Source organism: Physella acuta, unplaced genomic scaffold, assembly GCF_028476545.2.
Source record: "Physella acuta isolate Inbredline_101_S28 unplaced genomic scaffold, ASM2847654v3 ptg000402l, whole genome shotgun sequence".
Classification (NCBI taxonomy): domain Eukaryota; kingdom Metazoa; phylum Mollusca; class Gastropoda; family Physidae; genus Physella; species Physella acuta.
The window spans coordinates 64597-91818 of NW_026731921.1; the positions used below are offsets into that span (position 1 = coordinate 64597).

General features: G+C 36.9%; 1 long non-coding RNA gene across 1 annotated transcript; it reads right to left on the bottom strand.

Moving 5' to 3' along the window:
- Positions 1–2193: 2193 nt before the first annotated feature.
- LOC131942354 (uncharacterized) lies at positions 2194–27222 on the bottom strand. The gene is made up of 3 exons (XR_009386741.1): positions 27082–27222; positions 6055–6140; positions 2194–2218 (listed from the first exon to the last, which is right to left on the bottom strand). It is a non-coding gene; the product is annotated as an uncharacterized LOC131942354 (long non-coding RNA).

Below are 27222 nucleotides of genomic sequence, written 5' to 3' on the forward strand. Positions count from 1 at the left end.
TGTTCGCTTTAGTATTACAGTTTTCATCATCGGCTTGTGAGGACTGATACAGATTTCTACTCCCACAATACTATTTATTATTTTAAAAAATAATTAAAATCCGCTCGATAAATGCCAACTGATCTGTGAAAAATTATTTGAAGAAAGTGTTTACAAAAGGGATATCTAATAAGTCTAGTGGTTTTCTAGATAAACTTTAGATAATGATACTTACAATTTGTAACATATTAAGTAGAAATATTGTAGAATCAGTAATGACATAATTTTTTTAGGAAAAGTCATTAATTAAAAAATAACGACTTTCATTTTTTTCGTATCACTACTGAAATTGTTTGTATTTTATCTATTTATAAGAAAAATCAATAGGTTGTGTCCCTTTATCATTCTGTCAAACTGATTAAAATAATAAGAAATTATTACAATTCAATATTTTATTTTGTGTGTAAAACTCATTACACATTGTAATAATGCATTATTATATTGATTAAATATTGCATTTTTTTTAATATATAAATATATAGGCTTATGTACATATGTGTGTTAGTACGTGCGTGCGTGCGTGAGTGCGTGTATGTGGTGTGTATAGTCTAGATATTTGCTAACGTGTAAGTCCACCTGTACTGCACTAGAAAATACATAATTGCCTATGTAATTGTTTTCTATTTTTAACTTCACAACATCACGTGACATGGTTGTTCACAGAGGTACACAACTACCTTATCCCAGGTAAACACACCTGTCTTATCTAACCGTTCAATCTGAATAGAGAATTCCAGGTACGTTCTATCTATGTCATAGTATTGTTTTACCGAAACACTCGTGTCTTCGATTTTAACAATACATACAATATGGAAATATATATATATATATATGTATATATATATATATATATATATATATATATATATATATATATATATATATATATATACATACATACACACTTATATATATATATATATATATATAGTGTTTTTACTTTTTTATAATATAATAAGTAACTAATATATAAGAACATTCTGACCAAGTTTTGGTATCGAAGCACCCGTCACAAACGAATGGTCGCCAGGAGAGGTGGGATCCCCTGGGGTGGGGATTTAAATGGTGGTGTCGATAATTTGTTGAAACCTGACTTACAGGCGGATGGCGGATTTTCCAGCACTGATTATGTCATTAGGGGATGTCATTAGGGGATGTCATTAGGGGATGTCATTAGGGGATGTCATTAGGGGATGTCATTAGGGGATGTCATTAGGGGATGTCATTAGGGGATGTCATTAGGAGATGACGTCAGTCGATGACATTAATGACCGCACACATAGAAAAAGAGGGGAGAGCATCACCAGGTGTCTGGGGTGTTCTGTGACGTCATTGACGGTGGGGAGGGACGGGGGGGGGGGGGCTTTTAGCTGAGATCATTAATGAGAGTGTTTCAATTAACTTTATAAATTATAAACTTTATAAAAAATATTTTTTTGTTATCGTCTAGTGAAAAATGTGCAAATTTTATGTTGGAAGGATTTGTTAATAACTCTCATCAATCATGTATGACAATCATTTACGTCAATCATTTACGTCAATCATTAAGGTAATAGTTCATAAAAAAAAAACTAATTGATGTGTACTGTATGTTCTATAGCTTCATTGAAGTAACACTAGCTCACCCCCGGCTGTTGATACAGGCGTCACTTTACTGCGAGATCACATCATGTCACGTGATTTTATTGACATCACTTCTATATAATATCACGGTATGTCACGCGATTTAACAGACATAACTTCAATAGGTGATCACGTTTTATCACGTATTATTTTTCCACGTTTGTCAGTTAGCCAAAGCGAGAAGTTATACATTCAATACGTGCTGATGAATATGTTTTCATTTGGTTGCTAAAAATTGAATCAGGTGTGTCAATAATTATTATGTTAATCACTTTTGATCCGTGATTGCATTAAGTAATTACGCCTGCTGTACTATAACTATGACAGAAACTTTGTTATTTGTCGCTTTCTATAGATAACAACGGAAAAATATTCAGACCCACTTCACCTCTCCCCCCCCCCCCCCCTCAGACGTGTAAAGCCATTTATTTGACGTGACGAAGTTATCAACAAATCTTACCCTCAACCAGCTTTCCCAATGATGACAACAGCAATGTCAGACAGACAGCCACGTCCAACAGCATCTTGACAGTCAGACAGCAACTATGATTTTAGTCTGGGGATTATAAAAGTAAAAAATAAATAAATAAATGCAAATGTCTCGAAAAATCTGCTGAAAGTATAAAAAGTCAGGAATAAGATTTAGTGATGACTGGCATTGGACGTTACATGTGTTTTTTTTTTCTTTTTTCTTCATCTCTTTATTTCTTTCTATTCAGTTGTGAACTGTATAGGAAGAAATATTCTAGTTTGTTTAGTTAGTATAGTAGTTGGCTGAAGAATCGATAGACAAAATATGTTTGATATTCATTGTGAATGTTTAGTTCATATGCTCTTTATATTAGACTATTTCTCGAAGCTGTTTGTTTTGGACATGTTTTCCATTAGGACGATCTGACAAACACTTTTAAAATGAAATTTCAAACTTAAATATTTACTTCACATCCGTTAATTTACAGACAGTTTACATGTATTAATCGGTAGGTAATGTGTGTGTTGTGGTCATGTATTTCGTGAAGAGTTTTTATTATCAATTAACGATTTCACTAAAAATAATTAGATACATTGCGGTAACATCAAATGTTTAAACGTCTTTTTAAAATGTAAGGTCTCGCTTAACTCTTCAGTATAAAAACACTTGAGCTGCCGCCACATATTGACGAGTCCCATCAAAAATGTTTTCAAATCTATTCCAGAGATTACATTTTTGATTGTTTTCTCACCTTATATTACTGGTTTGTGATTAAAACGGTTTGTATTACATTTACAGAAATCGATGTAAATGAAAGATAACGCGCCGATGATGAACATCGTAACTCTATAGCCGGGAGACTCATGCTAACATTGCAAGTCAGATGTACACGCACAATGTGAACATAAAAACACAATAAATTACGCAGTCTGGGACTTTGTATCTTCCCTGCGATATTTTTATGTATGACTTTCTGTGAGTGTATAATATTATCTTCACTTGCAGTGTTTCTTCCAGACTTTTTTCTCCGGGGAAGGGGGGGGGGGGTTGGGGTTTGAAATTTCCGGGAGAAGGTGAATGAAATTTCCGGGGGGGGGGGGTCGGAAACTGGTAAAGGTATATATTTTTTTAATATAAAATCATTTGTTACACTCGCTTAGTCGAAAAATGCGATAGTGGATCATGAGCAACGCCCGACAAAAGTTTCGCATCATTTATAGGCCTGCTAAAAAAAATCGCGTCAGACATATAATTAATGAAAGCATCGCACGATAAATTAAAAAAAAAAAACATTTCTACCATAAATTAACACGATTCACAACTTCCTGATAAAAACTGAATAGAAGGTCAGCACTCGTCCATCATGAAATAAAAATAACATTAATTAATTACTTCCACATTGTGATTTATCTTTTACTTATACGACAATCCCCATCACAGTACATTACCGTGTCCCAAAATACAAACAAACAAATGACGCTTATATTCCAAACATGTGCCCGCCCTCCGGCCTTGACCTTTGAGTGCCCGTGTCTTTTATTCTGCCGTCATTAGAAATCCATCCAATTTGTCAAGACCGAATCCAAGGATATTAATTCTATATTCGGTTATGGCCCTTGCTATTGATTTGCGTGCGGTATTGTCTTCCCGTTCTGATCGCCTTAAATCCAGCACTGCATGCACGATCATGTTTGTCTGCTATAGAAATATTGTTCATTGATTTTATTTGCATGGAGGTGTTTACATTTCTCCGTAAGCTCATCGCTAAATAAGCCGAGAAATGTAAATATGAGCTTTGAAGAATAGATTATACACACACGCGCGCACACGCACACAGACAGACAGACAGACAGACGCACACACACACACACACACACACACACACATATATATATATATATATATATATATATATATATATATATATATATATATATATATATATATATATATATATATATATTTATATTTATATATATATATATATATATATTCTTCATTTATTGGCCTATTACCATCAATGTATAAAAATCCGGCATTCTATAGAATACGTAGGCTAGGTATAAAATCTCTGTCATTTTTAGGCAATGTATGAAATTTCAGAGTTGTTGACTTGTTGTATACTTTTACTAGGCATACATAACATACCTTGGCGTTGTGAAGAATGGCAAGAACAGCTCAGGCCAAGAGGGATAAGCCCAGATTGGAGAAGTCTTTAATAACAAAAAGTCAAAAAATAAAAGGAAGAAAAAATACAAAGTTAACAACAGGAAATCTTTAATGTGAAAACAAAGGAATCTGAAGTGTTATTACTTACTATTTCTTGCTAAACGGTAAGCTAGTATGGCATTCTAATTTGTACTTAATTTTCTTTCTAACCCTAACCCTATATCTAGCCTTAACCCTAAATCTAACCTTAACCCTAAATCTAACCTAATCCCTAAATCTAACCTAAACCCTAAACCCTAAATCTAACCTAAACCCTAAACCCTAAATCTAACATTAACCGTAAATCTAACCTAAATCCTAAATCTAACCTTAACCATAAAACTAACCTTTACCCTAAATCTAACCTTAACCCTAACCCTAAACCCTAACCATGTTATTGCCTACATCCTTTAGAATCTATTCCTCACCCCACTTTTGTACAGAAAGTTTTTGCTCGAATGTTCGACACGTCCCACAGTACAGCTAAACACTTCCCTGTCTTCTCGTTTTTTTTTTTCAACAAGCGCTTATTTTAAGTCAATTTCTCTCGAAAAAATGAAGCGGCTATTTTTGGTTAAGTGCATCTTTTTATGAAGCCTATAAGATTCTAAAAACTGACTTCCTATCAGCCGTCCTCTTGCCGGCATTTGTGAAGAGCTCTTGAAGGAACGAACCACTTTGGCTACGGCCTCAAGTTTTTTCTGAGAGTGGCTTTCATATCTCTCTTGTGCCGCGAAAACCGGGGACACGGAAAACACATTTCCGTATGAAACTTTGAGGTTGTCTGGCTCTATGTTCGCGGTCTAGCCAAAATTGTTCTGTCTTCATATGTGTGGTTAAATATCAGGGAGGTAATGCATTGTATTGCAGGTAAAGTAGAGTGTATGTCTTTGAGAAGTCGCAGATGAGCGATAGCAAGTGTGATGTAAAGCGGCCGTCATTATAAATTAGCGCGTGTCATTTCACAGATTTAGCTAAGCAGTGTAGAAAATAATTAGTAGGAGAGATTTTCAGAGAGGGAGACGTCGACTTGTACCTTTTTTTTTGGGGGGGGGGGGAGGGGGGGTCGGGGGAGTTATTGTAGGGACAGAGCACTGGTGTTTGAAGGAATATCCTATGGAGGCAAAGATTAGCGCTAGTGTTAGGTGAGGCGCAAAAAGTTGAAGCAAAATGAGAAGGGCGATTTTGATTCAATATAATTTCTTTCTTAACGATATTTCTAAATTGAGAGACAATAAAAACGTGTTAAACGTGTTCATTTGGATACCACTCAGTAAAAAAAAGAGAGATTTTAATTTTAGTAAAATTAGTAATATAAATAAGTTACTTCCCATATTAACATTTTAAAATATGTACGGGAAATAGCCTACAACTATTTCCGTAAAATAAAATGAAAAGAATTTAATGAATTTAATTAATAAAAATATTAACTTGCAATTCACAATATATAATTATCTTAATTATTTCTAAATTAAGTTGTTGCACAAAAATAAATTATTTTATATACTATTTTCCTTTTTAAAAATTGTAATTCGTCTCTAAAGTAAATAAAACAGCTGTTGTTTTATAAAATAAATTATTTTATAAGATGAAAAGCCTTTAAATATTCATTACTAAACAATTCAGTGAGGTTGTCGAACCGCTATGACTTCATATTAAATAAAAATGTTAGGATTGAAGTGCGATATTGCTTTATTGCTACATTTCCTTACCAAGTGCGCCTCTAATGATAAACAGTTATTTTATTCCGTGAAAGGATCATCCGTACTTTTGGTGTTGTTCAAATAAAGTTGTGTTTCTGTACACAAAAAATATAAATATTTAGAATTCTATTGTAAACTTGTTTCAACATGTAAAACTAATCATAGATTAAACCTCTAAGAAATAATTTGTAAAAAATTTAAGAGGTTTTATTTTTAAAATTTTTAACGACAAAAAAAAATTTAGAAATAAAAATTAGTTTTGCAATCTTTATGTTAAAAAATTTTTTTTTTTATTTAGTATGTTTATACATGTGTACCATCATATATTATGTAAATCATTTTTATTTTAATAATTATTTTTTTTTAAAATAGATATGGATTGTATCCCTTAAGTCTTTTGGTTGCTTTAAGGGAAGTAATAACCTTTATGCCAATTAAAAAAAAAATTGACGTCATATTTATACCTACATAAAAGTCGTCTTATTAAAGGTGGATACAAACCAATTTTTGCTTTCCAAATGTAATTTTCTATTTTCGTGTTGGAACGTCGACACACAATTAAGAGACCACACACATACAATAGCTTAAAATAGCAACGTTGTATTCCCGTTTAAAGTTTAATTGGCAAAATTTCAGTCTAAGTCAATATTCGACAAAAAAACAAAAACAAAATATAACAAACAACAAAACGTGTTCATCAAATTCTTTTAACGTGAACCAAAGGATGAGGTAATAGTAACAAACACAGGTTGTGGTTTAGTTACGAGGTTGTTGGCTGTTGTTGTCATATAAAACAGGCTTTGTTTAGGCTGTTGTAATTTGTGAGTTAAGGACCTACACATGAATGTTACACACACATAAATGTTACACACAGAAAAATGTTACACACAGAAAAATGTTACACACAGAAAAATGCTACACACACATACATGTTACCCACACATAAATGTTACACACACTTGAATGTTACACACTCATGAATGTTACACACACATGAATGTTACACACACATGAATGTTACACACACATGAATTTTACCCACATGAATGTTACACACACACTGAATGTTACACACACATGAATGTTACACACACATAAATGTTACACACACATGAATGTTACACACACACTGAATGTTACCCACACATAAATGTTACACACATATGAATGTTACACACACATGAATGTTACACACACATAAATGTTACACACACATGAATGTTACACACATATAAATGTTACACACACATAAATGTTACACACACATAAATGTTACACACACATGAATGTTACACACACTGAATGTTACCCACACATAAATGTTACACACACATGAATGTTACACACACATGAATGTTACACACATATAAATGTTACACACACATGAATGTTACACACACATGAATGTTACACACACATGAATGTTACACACACATAAATGTTACACACATATGAATGTTACACACACTGAATGTTACACACACATGAATGTTACACACACATGAATGTTACACACACATAAATGTTACACACATGAATGTTACACACACATGAATGTTACACACACATAAATGTTACACACACATAAATGTTACACACACATGAATGTTACCCTTGTGACCTGTGTGCTAAAGAATCACACATCGCAGGTAAATCGTGTCATACACAAATGGTGTTGATGTGTTTTAACGGTGTTTTGTTAGTCCTGCTAGAACTTTCTGTTCGAGTAATTTATTGTTTTTCTGAGAAAAACATGTTTTTCTACTAGAGTAAAAATATTATTGATGGATTATGAATATGTTACTGTTAAAATGGTATCAGCGTGCCACTATTAACTATACGTTACTCCAGTACAATGTAAATATTTAAGTGATAGTTTAAAACCGATAACGTAAACTTTTGTTATTGTCGCGGTGATTTTGTGTTGTTGTCGCCTTGACGTTGTGTTGTTGTCATAGTGGTGTTGTGTTGTTGTCGCGGTGACATGGTATTGTTGTCGTGGTGATGTTGCGTTGTTGTCGTGGTGATGTTGTGTTGTTGTCGTGGTGATGTTGTTGTCGTGTTGTTGTGTTGTTGTCGTGGTGATGTTGTGTTGTTGTCGCGGTGATGTTGTGTTGTTGTCGTGTTGTTGTGTTGTTGTCGTGGTGATGTTGTGTTGTTGTCGTGGTGATGTTGTGTTGTTGTCGTGATGTTGTGTTGTTGTCGTGGTGATGTTGTGTTGTTGTCGTGGTGATGTTGTGTTGTTGTCGTGATGTTGTGTTGTTGTCGTGGTGATGTTGTGTTGTTGTCGTGGTGATGTTGTGTTGTTGTCGTGGTGATGTTGTGTTGTTGTCGTGATGTTGTGTTGTTGTCGTGGTGATGTTGTGTTGTTGTCGTGGTGATGTTGTGTTGTTGTCGTGTTGTTGTGTTGTTGTCGTGGTGATGTTGTGTTGTCGTGTTGTTGTGTTGTTGTCGTGGTGATGTTGTGTTGTTGTCGCGGTGATGTTGTGTTGTTGTCGCGGTGATGTTGTGTTGTTGTCGTGTTGTTGTGTTGTTGTCGTGGTGATGTTGTGTTGTTGTTGTGGTGAGGTTGTGTTGTTGTTGTTGTGGTGATGTTGTGTTGTTGTCGCGATGATGTTGTGTTGTTGTCGTGGTGATGTTGTGTTGTTGTCGTGGTGATGTTGTGTTGTTGTCGTGGTGATGTTGTGTTGTTGTCGCGGTGATGTTGTGTTGTTGTCGGGTTGTGTTGTTGTCGTGGTGATGTTGTGTTGTTGTCGTGGTGATGTTGTGTTGTTGTCGTGTTGTTGTGTTGTTGTCGTGGTGATGTTGTGTTGTTGTCGTGGTGATGTTGTGTTGTTGTCGCGGTTAAATTGTGTTATTGTTGCGGTGGTGTTGTGTTGTTGTCGCGGTTAAATTGTGTTGTTGTTGCGGTGGTGTTGTGTTGTTGTCGCGGTGATGTTGTGGTGTTATTGCGGTGGTGTTGTGGTGTTATTGCGGTGGTGTTGTGTTGTTGTTACGGTTAAATTATGTTGTTGACGCGGGACGTTTTGTTGTTGTTGATAAACAAGTTGTTTATGCATGGACGCCCCATCACTTAGAGACAGGGGCGACAAACAGGGAAGGACGAGGTGTGGAGCATCTAGGGAACGATTGACCTTCGACCTTTGTCGGGAGAAGATGAGAATAAAAAAATGTTTGTGATTAAAAAATGTTTGACAAATTTGAAAATAAAAGCGTAAAAAAAACGCCATTAATTTTTTTGTATCGGTTTATGAAAGAAATTAACGACCCATTTTCTTTGGACGGCATGTCGTTATTTTGAATGGGGAGAAAAATATATTACAGCTTTTGTTTTTCCTTCGGTAAAACAGATATTGTGTTGGATTTTCTAACGAGACAGTTTATTTTAATTTTTAACGAGCTAGACCAAGAAAAAAAGATAATACAACTCTCGAGATATTTTAGATTTAATTGGAAAAGTTCTAGAACAGATCAATAATTGCAGGAATCCTAAGCAATAAGTATACAGCTGGTCTTCTAGTATCACAGTTATCTACTGGTCTTTGATTATCACAGTTATAATCTAAAAGGGTTGGGCATCAATAAATAATGACAGTAGCGCTTCTCTAACTAAAGAGTTAAAATAACCTTGCTGGTTTAATATAGAAAACATTTTCTTGAAGGGATAAACTTAAAGCACATTTATTCTACTTTAATTGGTTTCATTTTGAATGCATAAGCAAACTAAGAAATAGCCTACTTTGCCGGCACTTTTCATACACCTTAAAAAAATGCTTAAAGCCAAGTCATTATTTTGCTGTTAAAAATAAATACTTTAGAAACACGACTCTCTCAGATATCTGAAGTATGTTGTCACTTGTGTTGTTAGCAAATAAACATCGTCACGTGATCGCGATGACGTCAGTCCCCTGATAACGTGACCGCCCAGGTGCGGAAAGAAATATGTGCTGTCGGCAAATGTTTTCCGCATCACGGAATCATAAGAACCGCTGAAGGCTGAATGGGACGGATGCCATTAATATTTATCAGGAATATTTTATTAACGCTAGCGAGAAATCTCTTTCTCGTTATTGATAACGTGAAATAGCGATAAATAATTCAGACCTGCCGTGTAGCCTGCGTTTTAGTGATTTTTCTTTTTCGGTTTTAGAAATTTAGGTCCGGTTCAACATCAGACTATGAATTTCACACCATCAAGCGCACATGACTTAAAGAATATGGTACATTTTCGATTAGAATCATTTTACATGGCTAACATTTAAAGAAAGCCAGCTAAGACATGCATAGAGTACCGGCGATGTGGTTTCGTTAGTAAAGATATGTTCACGATTGTAAGTTCATCCTGGTCTTCGTAAGCAATTATCGGAAAACTTTATCTTTTACTTTGTTCCTAATTTAAACATTCTAGGGGATTTCCTCCAACACAATTAAAGTGTACGTATTAGCATGTTATGCGCCATGTTCGCCCGTTGAATCCAACCTCAGTCTGCTTTTTTCTGGATTTTTTTCAAAGCATTTGTACGCTTAAGATCAATAATCAAGCAGTAGTCATACAATTTATTTTTATTTTCGGAGATTAAGATCCAAAATAGGTTGATGTCCCCAGCTAACAAGCTTCATTTGCCCGGGATCCGAACTCTAGACTTGTGTGGTTTGCTATAGTATCCATGCACTCTGCTTTTCCACCATGCTGATCCCAGGATTAAACAGGATTAAACAAGAATAGTGCAATACTTAACAGTAATATCCTAATCGGTTTAAAGTTTGAGACTCTGGTTGGTCTACTGAATCAGTCCTTGCTAGTATTGCTACACCAATACTAATGATAGCTCCAGCTGTTTACGGTTAGAGTTAGGGTAGTATATGAAACTTGGTTACATCCCTTAGAAATGTGACAGTTTGTATGACGTATGACTGTGCAGTCAGGCAGTAAAAACCAAACTTCGACACGTCTGCACCAACAAATCGATCCCAGAATTCAGTTGGTCTCGCCAAAAAAAATTATGCGCGGGTTCCGGTCGTAAATATCTCGAGAACTTGTTCAATTAATAATCGATGCTTTTATAATGGGTTTGGCAGAAATACAGAGAAACTATTGTTCTTTAAGCTTCGTCTCATTAATTTCGTATCTAGCTCGGTTTAATCAAATGTTCATTTAGCGAGGTTGTGGGTAAACAAAGCCGAGAAAAAATGCTGAATGACTCGTGTGGATAGTCCTATGGTCAGATGTTTGGGGCATTTCACAATGGACCAGTCTCTGGTATCGTGCACTCCATGTCACCAGTATCGTGTACTCGACGGCCGGAGTAATCGATACCGTATCAATCAACACGATTGGGTTTAGCGAGTCGCGGGTTAATCAAGCTCTGATATCCTGTTGAGAGACTGGCAGTGGTTAAAGGGTTAATTCCATTCGGCGGCCATGTTACCAGCGGGCTCTTTCACTGGCTAATATCTGGAGCACGTGACGTCACTAACACAATCACGTGACGAAACCGGGGTATTTCTAATGAAAGTATGAGATGAAGATATTGTATTTAGCCGGCTATTGTCTTGTCATCAAGAGTGTGGCTAATGGCTAAAGGCTACTTAAAAAGCTGTACTCCAGGAAATAACGCAACGATCCAATAGAAATTTTAGAAACAATGGCGTCTTTTGTTTCATGCCTGCAGATATTTACGCCAACTCACTTCACCAGCGCATGAATTGGTGCACTCAATTTTTGTTATGCTGGGTTTTATATGTAACAAGCACGAAATCAACACAGTCCCCTTACACCAAAGTATATTAAATGTGTTACAGTTACTACACGATGTCAAATTATACGTGTTCGACACGCCGTAATAATATCCTTACTACACGACGAGAAAACTTTCGTTACTACACGACGTAAAATATTTCACTTAATAAACGATGTAAATCATTTATGTTAGTAAACTGCGAAAGGCATTCAGGTTACTACTAGACCTGTCTGTTACTTCACGACGAAAACCTTTCTGTTACTACACGACAAACCTTTCGGTTACTACACGAAGTAAAAACCTTTCTATTACTACACGAAGTAAAAACCTTTCGGTTACTACACGAAGTAAAAACCTTTCTATTACTACACGAAGTAAAAACCTTTCGGTTACTACACGAAGTAAAAACCTTTCTGTTACTACACGAAGTAAAAACCTTTCGGTTACTACACGAAGTAAAAACCTTTCTATTACTACACGAAGTAAAAACCTTTCGGTTACTACACGAAGTAAAAACCTTTCTATTACTACACGAAGTAAAAACCTTTCGGTTACTACACGAAATAAAAACCTTTCTATTACTACACGAAGTAAAAACCTTTCGGTTACTACACGAAGTAAAAACCTTTCTGTTACTACACGAAGTAAAAACCTTTCTGTTACTACACGAAGTAAAAACCTTTCTGTTACTACACGAAGTAATAATAATCATTAAAAAAGTTTTTAAAAACCCACGTTTTCTGATTGAACTAAAAAGTAGAAAATAAATGCTATACATCACATTAATGCAAGCGATCACTCTACTATAAGCGATCAAAAACGTGGGGCGCCGAAGTAAAAGTTATATTACTATTGATTAGATAATACTATTGACTTTTATTAGGGAGCTTGTAGAGAGTCAACAGTATTAGAAACTTTAAGAAAATCACGGCGCCCCACGTTTTTGATCGCTTATAGTAGAGTGATCGCTTGCATTAATGTGATGTATAGCATTTATTTTCTACTTTTTAGTTCAATCAGAAAACGTGGGTTTTTAAAAACTTTTTTAATGATTATTATTTTCTACTTTTTAGTCTTTGTCTGTTTGTTTGCATTCAAATCTTGCTATCGATTTTATCTTTTCACTTTTTTGTTGGGTAAACGAAGACAACTCGTAAAAAGACAACTCGTAAAAAGACAACTCGTAAAAAACACGTTGTGTGAAATTATCTGCCCCTAAGCCTGTCGCTACGTTGGATCGTTCGCTTCACTGCGCGCGAGGTACGCGTCGCTCGTTTTTTTTCTAATGGCTCGCAGAGGAGAATTATATATATATAGATTATATAGCGGTCTAAAATGCTCAATAAAATGTTTCCATTGATCAATTTAGTAATAATAAGAATTAAATATTCAATGGTCATCCAAAAGAAAGCTTCCCTGAAAATTTCAGCGCGCTAGCTAACTGGGAAGTGCCAGAAATTTCGATCGCAAGATTTGATTGGAAAGACAAACACACAGAGAAAGCAAGTTAAAGAAAACGTGGGAAAAACCTTTCTGTTACTACACGAAGTAAAAACCTTTCTGTTACTAAACGAAGTAAAAACCTTTCGGTTACTACACGAAGTAAAAACCTTTCGGTTACTACACGAAGTAAAAACCTTTCGGTTACTACACGAAGTAAAAACCTTTCGGTTACTACACGACAAACCTTTCTGTTACTACACGAAGTAAAAACCTTTCTGTTACTACACGAGAAAAAACTTTTCTGTTACTACACGACGAAAACCTTTCTGTTACTACACGACAACAACCTTTCTGTTACTACACGACAAAAAAACCTTTCTGCTACTACACGACAAAAAACCTTTCTGTTACTACACGACAAAAACCTTTCTGTTACTATGCGAAGTAAAAACCTTTCTGTTACTACACGAAGTAAATACCTTTCTGTTACTACACGACAAAAAACCTTTCCGTTACTACACGAAGTAAAAACCTTTCTGTTACTACACGAAGTAAAACCCTTTCTGTTACTACACGACAAACCTTTCTGTCACTACACGAAGTAAAAACCTTTCTGTTACTACACGAAGTAAAAACCTTTCTGTTACTACACGAAGTAAAAACCTTTCTGTTACTACACGACAAAAAACCTTTCTGTTACTACACGACAAAAAACCTTTCCGTTACTACGCGAAGTAAAAACCTTTCTGTTACTACACGAAGTAAAAACCTTTCTGTTACTACACGAAGTAAAAACCTTTCTGTTACTACACGACAAACCTTTCTGTCACTACACGAAGTAAAAACCTTTCTGTTACTACACGACAAACCTTTCTGTTACTACACGAAGTAAAAACCTTTCTGTTACTACACGACAAACCTTTCTGTCACTACACGAAGTAAAAACCTTTCCGTTACTACACGAAGTAAAAAGCTTTCTGTCACTACACGACAAAAAAACTTTCTATTACTACACGACGAGCCTGTCTGTTACTACACGACGAGCGTCCTGTTACGGTTGCAAAATCACGTGATCGCTAAAAAAAGCTAATTAATAAAGTTTTTTTCTCACAATGTGACACGACAGGCTTCCGTCACCAAAATGAATGAGGAGGGAAAATATTTTTTTTTACCTAAAATGGAAAAGATAAAAACATGATCTGATGGAGGCGGGTAAAAAATTGAGTTAAATTCTGTGTTCCTTAACTTCAAGTCCTCTAGGTGTATGCGAGACACTCAGTAATTGTGTGCCTTAGGACGAAATTATGTCCCTTGGCAGATCATTATTATAGGAGATAGGCACTTGACTTCGTACTTAGACTTGGCGGCCATTTTCTCTGCTCACGGTCCCTGATCTCGCAGATTGGACGAGATCACGTGAATACGGGACTGATGAATGTCTCATTTAGGTCCAGTGTAGGTCTCGACATTTAGGTTACTCGGGAAGTGTGTGGGTTTTTTTTTTGTAGTTCAGTACATAATGTAGGTCAGTAGTTTGTTGTCATTTGTAATTTTCAATCATAAATAGAAATGTTTTACCTTATGTTTTTATGAATTAAGACATTATAAGATGCAAAATTAAAATGTCTTGAATGTTGAATCTAAAGTGAGGAGGTTACCTCTCATTTTAGTAAATTAAACTGTCCAAGGGACACAACTAACAGCTGATTTTTTGTTTTGTTAAAATAGATTAACAGTACAGAAATTCCATAATTTAAACGTTATAATCACTTTTGTATTAAATAATATACACAAGATTGAATCATTTCACAATTTGTATGCTAATTTATACACTAAATGAAAATAAAACGTTGTGTTTCACCACTATATCTAGACAAATAAAAACTTTAATCTTAATAAAAACGTTATGTCTTTTTAATTGGGGACTCAGTTTTATTCTTTATTACTGTGGGCAAAACACGCCTTAAAAATTATATCAATTACATGTTGAGACCCCCCCCCCCCCCACACACAAACACTTCCCTCCCCCCCCTCACTCAACCGGACTGGCGGATTTTTTAAGGTAGCGTGCCCTCATTGCCAAGGGTCAATTTTATGTCATGGAAAGTTTTGGAATGATAGATCAGTATGTGTATTACAGAGACACTTCTCCCACGGTCGTTTCTATTTCTGTCCATGGGTGGCTACAATGTGAACTTTTGACTCCTCAGCTAAGGACAGAGCACAGTAAACTAAGCAGTCACGAGAAACCTAGTTTCCACAACTTATTTTATTCTAGTTCTTATGCCATTTTATTTTCTCCATCTGAGTATTATATTATTATATATGCAATTGATGTTCATGTCTTTGATGCTGTGTAAAATCTATCAAATAAATAATTATTACTGATTTAAATGTTTAAAACAATTGAATTAATAAAAAAAAGGAAAAAAAAAAAAAAAAAAAAAACATGTTGAGACTCGTGAAACTGGAGTTACATTGAAAACCAGTCTATGCTACTTCCCTTTCTTGTGGTGTTAAGCGTTTATTGTGTAGGTTTTCTGGCCTGCATTTGTAGATCACTGTTCTGTAGTATGTTAGGTGTCTGGTTTAAATCTCGATAGTATTATCACAGTTGCAAGGTGTATATCGTATGTCTATGATTTAAATATAGATTTAGGTCTGTGTTTTTATCTCATATGTGCGTAGGTCTTTGCAGTTTTTGGTCTATGGGCGTAGGTCTTTGTATGTATTGTCTATTTCCGAAAGTCTTTTAGTCGTGATCTATGTAAGTAGATCTTTTTATTTAAGGTCTATCTACGTAGGTCTTTTTTATGGTCTATCTACGAAGGTCTTTGTTTTAATGATGGTATAATGTGGTTTTATACGACGTATGGTAAATTCAAAGTTGTTGCTCTGTTGTGATAGTATCGATCTTTCTGACGTGTTTATCTCTATCTTAGATCTATACAACAGTTCTGATATAGGTCTATACAATAGTTCTGATATAGGTCTATACAATAGCTCTGATATAGGTCTATACAACACCTCTGATATAGGTCTATAACACCTCTGATATAGGTCTATAACAACATCTCTGATATAGGTCTATAACAGCGGTGATATAGGTCTATATAACAGTTCTGATATAGGTCTATACAACAACTCTGATATATGTCTATAACAGCGGTGATATAGGTCTATATAACACCTCTGATATAGGTCTATACAACAGTTCTGATATAGGTCTATACAACACCTCTGATATAAGTCTATACAACAGTTCTGATATAGGTCTATACAACAGTTCTGATATAGGTCTATACAACAGTTCTGATATAGGTCTATACAACAGTTCTGATATAGGTCTATACAACACCTCTGATATAGGTCTATACAACATCTCTGATATAGGTCTATACAACAGATCTGATATAGGTCTATACAACATCTCTGATATAGGTCTATACAACAGTTCTGATATAGGTCTATACAACACCTCTGATATAGGTCTATACAACACCTCTGATATAGGTCTATACAACACCTCTGATATAGGTCTATACAACACCTCTGATATAGGTCTATACAACACCTCTGATATAGGTCTAAATGTTCAGCTGTTTAGCGAAAACAATGGACTCTGCTGTATCAATACTGCAAGTAGGCTTTAATCGCTTCTTTAAAAAGATAATACAATAATTCGTTATCTCTCCCTGTCGTTACCATAGCAACGCTATTATAAACACATATATACAACATCTATCAATATTTCTTCCACTCTTGACTTCATGCAGATAAATGTTTTCATTTATAAATTGTTTCTACTCCACCCCCTTCCCCTCCCATCACATGATTTAATTTTTTTGTGTGGGGGAGGGGATTATATTATCCAATAAATATTTCACCTCTCTAGAATCAATCACTCAAGATCTTAACCCCCCCCCCCCGACTCTAAAGAAACACCACCCCGCCCACCCTGCACCTAAGATTAAATAGAGTATCAGACCCGGGCTCTAGCTTACAGCCAACACAATGAAGCTCTCGTCCTTACTGTGTTAGTTTTCATAACACGAGGGGTGCTGAATACAGAGAATGGGTTTATTAGGTCTGAGGTAGACGGAAGTAGCAATGGTAGTGGGGTGTGATGGTGGAGTGTTGTGGTGGATGTAATGGTGGAGTGCGGTGGTGGAGTGTCGTGGTGGAGTGTGGTGGTGGTGGAGTGTCTTGGTGGTGGAGTGTGGTGGACCAATTGACGGCCTACCAATACACAATCTAGGCCAGTAGACGGCCAACGAATACACAATATAGACCAGTAGACGGCCAACCAGTACACAATCTAGTCCAATAGACGGCCTACCAGTACACAATATAGACCAATAGACAGTCAACCAGTACACAATTTATACTAATAAACGGCCCACCAGTACACAATCTAGACCAATAGACACCCTACCAACACACAATCTAGACCAATAGACGGCCAACCAGTACACAATCTAGACCAATAGACGGCCAACCAAAACACAATCTAGACCAATAGACGACCATCGAGTACACAATCTAGTCCAATAGACGGCCAACCAGTACATAATCTTGACCAATAGACGGCCAACCAGTACACAATCTAGACCAATAGACGACCATCGAGTACACAATCTAGACCAATAGACGGCCAACGAGTACACAATCTAGTCCAATAGACATCCTACCAGTACACAATTTAGACTAATAGACGGCCAACCAGTACACAATTTAGACCAATAGACGGCCAACCAGTACACAATCTATACCAATAGACGGCCTACCAGTACACAATCTAGGCCAATAGATGGCCAACGAGTACACAATTTTGACCAATAGACGGCCAACGAGTACACAATCTAGTCCAATAGACGGCCTACCAGTACACAATTTAGACCAATAGACGGCTAACCAGTACACAATTTAGACCAATAGACGGCCAACCAGTACACAATCGAGACCAATAGACGGCCAACCAGTACACAATTTAGACCAATAGACGGCCAACCAGTACACAATTTAGACCATAGACGGCCAACCAGTACACAATCTATACCAATAGACGGCCAACCAGTACACAATCTACACCAATAGACGGCCAACCAGTACACAATCTATACCAATAGACGGCCAACCAGTACACAATTTAGACCAATAGACGGTCAACGAGTACACAATTTAGACCAGTACACGGCCAACGAATGCACAATGTAGACCAATAGACGGCCAACGAGTACACAATTTAGACCAATAGACGGCCAACGAATGCACAATCTAGACCAATAGACGGCCAACGAATGCACAATCTAGATCAATAGACGGCTGTCGAGTACACAATTTAGACCAATAGACGGCCAACGAATGCACAATTTAGACCAATAGACGGCCAACCAGTACACAATCTAGACCAATAGACGGCCAACGAGTCCACTTCAGTCACAACATACCCACACGCCACCACAACTTTTTATTACAGATCACGTGATTGATGGCTATAAATAACTCGGCGCCATTTTGTCGCCTGCAGGAGAACCATCTGACGTCTGCAACTGGTCCGGCTGATTTCTGCCGGTAGTGACGTCAAGTTGCGACACGACCAGCAGACGATCATGGTTTAATGGCAGAGTTTCCCGCCTGCGATCACGTGATTAGAGCCTCGAGTGTATGTACATTTCATTCACTTCTGCTTGACCAGACGGCGCTCAAATCAACAGGAGCTAACATGAGTGTGTGAACATTTGGGATTAGGTGGAGGGATCGTGGGTAGTTGGGAGTGAGGGGGGAGGGTAGGGGGGTTCGTGATGAATTGTTTTAGACGTGTTATTTGGTTGTGTTATTACTTTTTAGGGGTCAACGGCCCGTAGTTCCACTAGTGCCGGTTCGGTCAACTTTCTGACCTGACTTATGGTGCTTATCTTTCTTAGACCTGACTTTCTATACAGCCCATCTTTCTTAGACCTGACTTTCTATACAGCCCATCTTTCTTAGACCTGACTTTCTATACAGCCCAACTTTCTTAAACACCAGCATATAATGTAATGTTGTGGCCCAGCTGTCTCTCCACTAATTCAGCGATTTACGATAGTAGGGTCGTACTGACTTAAAACTGGGAAAAGTTTGAACCTGATGTTATGGCTAGAACTCGTGAGCTCTACCACTAGACCAGGTCATTGCCTTGTATTGTGTTCCGTACATCAACCTTTACCTGCAAGACAACTTTCATCAGTTGAAAATGATTTTTAGAAAGTTGTCAAGAACGTACGTCTATAACATTTATGCTCATGTAATTTCTAAAATATGAAGTAGTTGTGTAACTATGAACACCGTTTCTGTATAGTTTGATACACAAATGATCTAAATGCCTTTAGTCTACTGACTCGATCAACGACACTTGTACAACACTTACATTTTCAGGTCGCCGCCGTGGTGATAAATCTCTCTTGAGTTATGGGCTAAGGTTTTGTTTGTGTTAGCAACGTCCTTGGTAACCCTCAGACAGACAGACAGACAGACAGACAGACAGACAGACAGACAGACAGACAGACAGACAGACAGACAGACAGACAGACAGACAGACAGACAGACAGACAGACAGACAGACAGACAGACAGACAGACAGACAGACAGACAGACAGACAGACAGACAGACAGACAGACAGACAGACAGACAGACAGACAGTCAGACAGACAGACAGACAGACACACAGACACACAGACACACAGACACACAGACACACAGACACACAGACACACAGACACACAGACACACAGACACACAGACACACAGACACACAGACACACAGACACACAGACACACAGACACACAGACACACAGACACACAGACACACAGACACACACAGACAGACAGACACACACAGACAGACAGACACACACAGACAGACAGACAGATAGACAGACAGACAGACAGACAGACAGACAGACAGCTGTTTAGTGTTACGGCTGTTTATTACTGGGGTGAGAACAAAATAAAAGGGTAGACAACCACACTGAAGGACGGCAGAGGAATAATAAGCTTTGACCATAACGAGTTGTCGCCCTTGGTGTCGTGTGCTGGGTGTACTCATAGGTCACGAGAAGGTCATCTCACTGTTTGGACAGGGGTTTGTTTTGGTCAGGAGATAATGGAGGGAGGGAGGGAGTGAGTCACATTCCTAACGGCGTTGTTACTTTTGCCCTGGTTTCAAGATTTGATTATATATAATAATATTTTTCTCTAATTACATGCTGCTTGCATGATGGAATTCGCTAATTATGTGGTGTTTATAGTATGAAGTTATAGTAGATCTAATTGTTTATTGGCACTGTTACTTTAGAATCAGTAAAAGTTGTTAGTGATGTTTTTGAAGGTGTGGGTTAAAAAGTGTGAAGCTGCGCTAGTAGATTTAACATGTACAGAGTTACTTCGGGGGTGGGGGGCTAAGCGCCCCTCCCCCCCCCCCGAAGAAAGTCTACCGCCCCCCCCCCCCCCCAACGAAATAAAATTTATATAGAAAATATATACTTGTAACAGTGTCCGCCAGCCCCCCCCCCTCGAAAATTCTAGTTCGCCCCCACCCCACCCCCCGAAAATTTCAAGTGCCCCCCCCCCCCCGGAGAAAAAAGTCTGGAAGAAACGTTGACATATAATTTCCTAAACTCATGTTCAGCATTTTTTTTTTCATTTTTAAAGATTTAATTACTTAATTATTATATAAATTGATCAATTCGCTAATCTTGCTTGAACTTAGCTCATATTTAGGAGTAAAGAAATTGTTGTAAGAAGTGTTATAAAAAGTGTTATAAAAGTGTTATAAAAAGCAGAAACTGAAATTTACTGTGAATGGGGTGGGGTTGAGGTAGAAGGTGGTTGAGTACGCTAAAATATGGCGGTGGGCTGAGGAATGGTGGGGAGAGGAAAGGAGCTTATATATTTTTTTAATGTGATATTTTACAATGATTAAGTGGGGGGGGGGGGAATTGAAGCGACCTTTATGGACGAGCACTTATCGAAACTATGTGGATGATGCTTTATCATAACATGCAGGCGACTTCACAAAAGCAGGGACGGTAACCTGTGTTATACAAGACCAGGGGACATAACCTGTGTGGTACAAGAGCAGTAGATTATAAATGAGAAATGTGTCTGATATAAGTGAATGTGTTCAAGTCACGATCAACATAAAAACATACCAAAAACAAATATTTTTAAAAAGTGTATTGGTGTAGGGAAAAAAAGGTAGCCTATTTAAAATTCAGAATAAAATAAACGAGACGATACAGTCTTTCATCAGTCACGACATCTGCTGGTCATGGCTTTAGTGCAGCAAACTTTAGCAGCGACCAATGTAAGCTATTGGTTGGTATTGGGTAAGGACGTGATCTGGTCTAAGGATGTTCGCAAGACTCGATGTTTTGTGAGGAGGGGGGGGGGGTTGGAGTTTTTTGTTGTAGTGGGGTGTATGTTGTATATCTGGATTTTGTATGTTGTATGTCGACTGGTGTATGTTCTGTCTGTTTGTACAGACGTGTGTCTTGTATAACTAGGATTTGACTTAGTTCTAGTCGCTGTGCTTAGATTATGTTGGTCTACGACCTGGAAAAAGTATATCGCGAGCAATATTTTCACGTCTATGTAAACATTTTAGTGATGATGGAAATATTATAGTTAATCAATGAGTTGGTCACTGTTGAAAAATTCTGTTATTAAAAACATTTTAAATGAATCAAGATTTTTATCATTTATTATTCATTAGGCCGAACGTCATATGAAATGGTGAAAAAATTCAAATCTACTTAGACTGCAGTCAAATCATTCAATTCAAACACAGCCTACATACATTTTGTTTACAATGCAAAGATGGTAAATATTAAAAGCTGATTTCTACACCGATGTACCAGCCATTTAAGCCGATGGCAGACAAGAAAATCTCTAGCTGAGTCATACAATATTTAAAGAGGCTGAGGGGAGGGAAAGAAAAGATAAATTGTAACGCGAACGGGTACATTTTACTGTTAAATATTTTGTATGGCAAAAAATGTCTTTTGGTAACTATAAATTCGGTTCAAACAAAACTACACGAGAGAGTGAGTTAGAAAAAAGAGAGGTAAAGAGAGAGAGAGAAAAACAGAGATGGGGAGAAACAGATACCGAGAAACCGAGAAAGTGAGACCGAGAAACATGTACACCATTATCTAAACCAGTAAAACATTATCTAAACATCACAACTATCTAAACAATGACATGTACACAGTTATTTAAACATGTACACCATTATCTAAACATCACAACTATCTAAACAATGACATGTACACAGTTATTTAAACATGTACACCTTTATCTAAACATCACAACTATCTAAACAATGACATGTACACTGTTATTTAAACATGTACACCATTATCTAAACATGTACACCATTATCTAAGCATGTACACCATTATGTAAACATGTACACCATTATCTAAACATGTACACCATTATCGTAGCATGTACACCATTATCTAAACATGTACACCATTATCGTAGCATGTACACCATTATCTAAACATATACACCATTATCTAAACATATACGTCATTATAAAAAAGTGTACACCATTATCCAGCACATACGACCATTAAATATAATATCCCCCCCCCCCCCTGTATAAGGCAAGATTTTGATAAACGATAACCTCTAGCTGCTCCAATTTGTTGTCATCTACGTCCATTTTTTTTTTGTTTTAACTGACACCTTGTGAGAAATGGCGCTTTTAATATGGAATAAACGACATTGTTCTTTTTTTTTATTTCAGGTGGTAGAGATCAATATGACCCTAGATTTTTTTTCTGGTGTACTGTTGTTAGATTTAAATTTAGCTCGGCGCCTAAGGGTAGGTTACGTCGTGTTGGTAGCTTGAAATAACCTCACGAGATGTGTAGGTGTGTGAGTCGGGGGGGGGGGGGGGGGGTGGCGAATTTTTTTTCTGGATTAGAAACGACAGACTTACAATTTAGATGCGGAGTGAGTTAAATCTAGCCCACGATGGTGAGTTAAATCTGCTCCGTGATGCAAAATTACGCTTGTATAAAGACATGATGTGCACAGTAACACATGATGGTAGGTAATGATGTGCACAGTAACACATGATGGTAGGTAATGATGTGCACAAAAACACATACATCAATACACAAAATGACATATAACGGCACACAATACTAGCGTATTAACACCCATTATGGCATATATCACTTTCTTGAAACCAGATTATACTCACTCCATTTTTTTTTGGTGTTTTTTTTTTCGAGATTCATAAGTCCACCAAGGCATCAAGGCAAAACATTTTGAGGCCATAGCTCTTACTATTATTACACATCAATTTTAATTCACCAATACCCTAATATAGACATGTTAAGAAAAATACAATTTTAAAGCTTCCTTGTAAAGATTTTTAAAAAGTAGAGTTAGAAAAGTCTCGTTTTAGGTAAGCTATTTGTAAAAAAAAAAAAATAACACTCTTTTTTCTTAACATAACATCTGACGAACTTAAAGAAAATAATGACAAAAATAATAATCATAACGAGTCATACAAACTTTGTAATTAGTCCAACCCAATCAAGTTTTAACCAAACATGCTACCTCGATATACGGGGACAAAAAGCCTTGTTTAATTGTTCCCTGAGAGTGCACGTGACTTCCATCCCCCCCCCCCCTCCCCCAGAAGTCCCGAGACTGACCTGATATTGATACGGGCGTGATTTGATCAAATATCGACCCGTGTCTTCACGTGCTGGTTTCACCTCACAGATCGATACGGCGGCTTGAAAAGTTAAATCAGTCAATGTTTACAAGGTCAAGGTTGGGTTTGGTAAATATTGACCGAGGAAGGTGAAGTAATTGTTGACTGTGGCCCGGTCAAACAAAGGCAATTTTTAAACAAAGTCTAGTCGAGTCTACGGGATCAAATTAAACCTTGAAAAACTGAAAAGTGTCCATTGTTTTTTGTTTTCAATGGAAGAACTTCTGGAAACCTAAACAGAGAAAACAGGGATACGAATATTCAGGCGATTATCGAAAAGTACATCGAGTTTACGCTAATTAAGATCTATGTCTAGCGTTTGTGTTAGCAAATAGCGTAGTTATAGAGAGCCAGATAAAAATGTTCAGATACAGTCCACAGTCACTAGAGAGCCAGATAAACATGTTCAGATACAGTCCACAGTCACAAGAGAGCCAGATAAAAATGTTCAGATACAGTCCACAGTCACAAGAGAGCCAGATAAAAATGTTCAGATACAGTCCACAGTCACAAGAGAGCCAGATAAAAATGTTCAGATACAGTCCACAGTCACAAGAGAGCCAGATAAAAATGTTCAGATACAGTCCACAGTCACAAGAGAGCCAGATAAAAATGTTCAGATACAGTCCACAGTCACAAGAGAGCCAGATAAAAATGTTCAGATACAGTCCACAGTCACAAGAGAGCCAGATAAAAATGTTCAGATACAGTCCACAGTCACAAGAGAGCCAGATAAAAATGTTCAGATACAGTCCACAGTCACAAGAGAGCCAGATAAAAATGTTCAGATACAGTCCACAGTCACAAGAGAGCCAGATAAACATGTTCAGATACACTCCACAGTCACAAGAGAGCCAGATAAAAATGTTCAGATACAGTCCACAGTCACAAGAGAGCCAGATAAAAATGTTCAGATACAGTCCACAGTCACAAGAGAGCCAGATAAAAATGTTCAGATACAGTCCACAGTCACAAGAGAGCCAGATAAACATGTTCAGATACACTCCACAGTCACAAGAGAGCCAGATAAAAATGTTCAGATACAGTCCACAGTCACAAGAGAGCCAGATAAAAATGTTCAGATACAGTCCACAGTTACAAGAGAGCCAGATAAAAATGTTCAGATACAGTCCACAGTCACAAGAGAGCCAGATAAAAATGTTCAGATACAGTCCACAGTCACAAGAGAGCCAGATAAAAATGTTCAGATACAGTCCACAGTCACAAGAGAGCCAGATAAACATGTTCAGATACAGTCCACAGTCACAAGAGAGCCAGATAAAAATGTTCAGATACAGTCCACAGTCACAAGAGAGCCAGATAAAAATGTTCAGATACAGTCCACAGTTACAAGAGAGCCAGATAAAAATGTTCAGATGCAGTCCACAGTCACAAGAGAGCCAGATAAACATGTTCAGATACAGTCCACAGTCACAAGAGTCAGATAAAAATGTTCAGATACAGTCCAGTCACAAGAGAGCCAGATAAAAATGTTCAGATACAGTCCACAGTCACAAGAGAGCCAGATAAAAATGTTCAGATACAGTCCACAGTTACAAGAGCCAGATAAAAATGTTCAGATACAGTCCACAGTCACAAGAGAGTCAGATAAAATGTTCAGATACAGTCCACAGTCACAAGAGAGCCAGATAAAATGTTCAGATACAGTCCACAGTCACAAGTCACCTACAAAAATGTACTTTTAACCTTACCAACTGGACAACACTAGCCAAATTGAAACATTTTTTCCTATACTTGAATGTGGTAAAATCAATATACCACAATGTGTATTACTAGTAACTGCTTGATTGGCTTATTCTTCGTTCTTAATTGTAATATTAAAGCGTTTCCCCCAACACAATTAAGCGTTGCGTGTCTACAAATTATGCGCCATACGACCTCTTGACTCGGACTTTTCTAACTAGACTTGTTGCCATAGCTTTAAGACAATCTGCAAGGCGGCAGCTGTTTGATTTTGGAGTTGTCTCTCCTAGATGGGTTACACTCCCTAATGTTTAAGTTGATTTTACCCAATCCATACAAAAAAAAAGCGTACAAAATATTGTAGCACTTTATTCACGTTTACCTAAAGCGGCTAACACATATCCAATGTCCTCCTCTCAATCTAAAAAATATCCCCACCCCTAACAATCCCTCCCACTACATATATAACAACATTCAACCTTGGAATAAATATATCAACAACACAGGACAGACCACAACACACTCGCTACCCCAGGGGTCGAAACTATTTCTATCTTTGATGCTAAACGTGAGAAGTATTATTCAGAGACCAAGTTTAACTTTCTTAAACTTCAACATACGGTAAAACCTCTAAAATTATTTTTTTCAGACACCAACATATGTCTTATACTCATTAAATAAATTTCTTAGAGAGGAACGTATGGCATAACCTATCTAGTTAACTTTCTTAGATAACAGCAAATGGCATAAACTCATTAATTTTCTTTTTTTAGACAGCTAAATATTGCACGAACTCATTAATTAACTTAATCAGACACCAACACATGGCAAAACTAATTAACATAAACAAATAGAATACAAGTTGAAACGTAATGTAACATTTATTTGATCAACATCTGTTAGTCAACTCATCATCTGGTTACAACTAATACATTTCAAATTATATTTTACACTTAAAAATAACGCTATTATTTTTTTTTTCATTTGCTTTTCATTTGATTTCTTCTTATTTAAGCTAATTAATTTTACTTTTAAAATTTTCATTTAGATAAATCATTAAATCATGTTTTGTTTGCATGGCCAATGTGATAATATGTCACACGTATCTACGCAATGTAAACAACAGTTCCAGTGTTTATTGTTTACTACATTTTCTTGTGATTTAAATAAACGATTTTAAGGTACAAAATCTGTAACATATTGTAACAATTTACACGTTAATCTAACAATACAATTTGTCCCCTAATATTCGCCTGAAACAAAATTCTAAGTCTCACATCTCAAGGGTGACTCGGATATTCCATACTGTTCTAGTCCGGGTACTTACAGGTTAGGGAGACTTGTTAAAAACAAACTAGGTACTCACGTTTTAATCTGGGTTCCTAAAGGTCCATGACGTCACAGGGAGGGTGGATAAGCTGGCAGCCTGGCCTAGAAGTTGCTGTTTGACCCGAGGGTCTGGGGAGATCAGGACACAACAGGCCCGTGGTCTGGGGTGGTAGGGGGA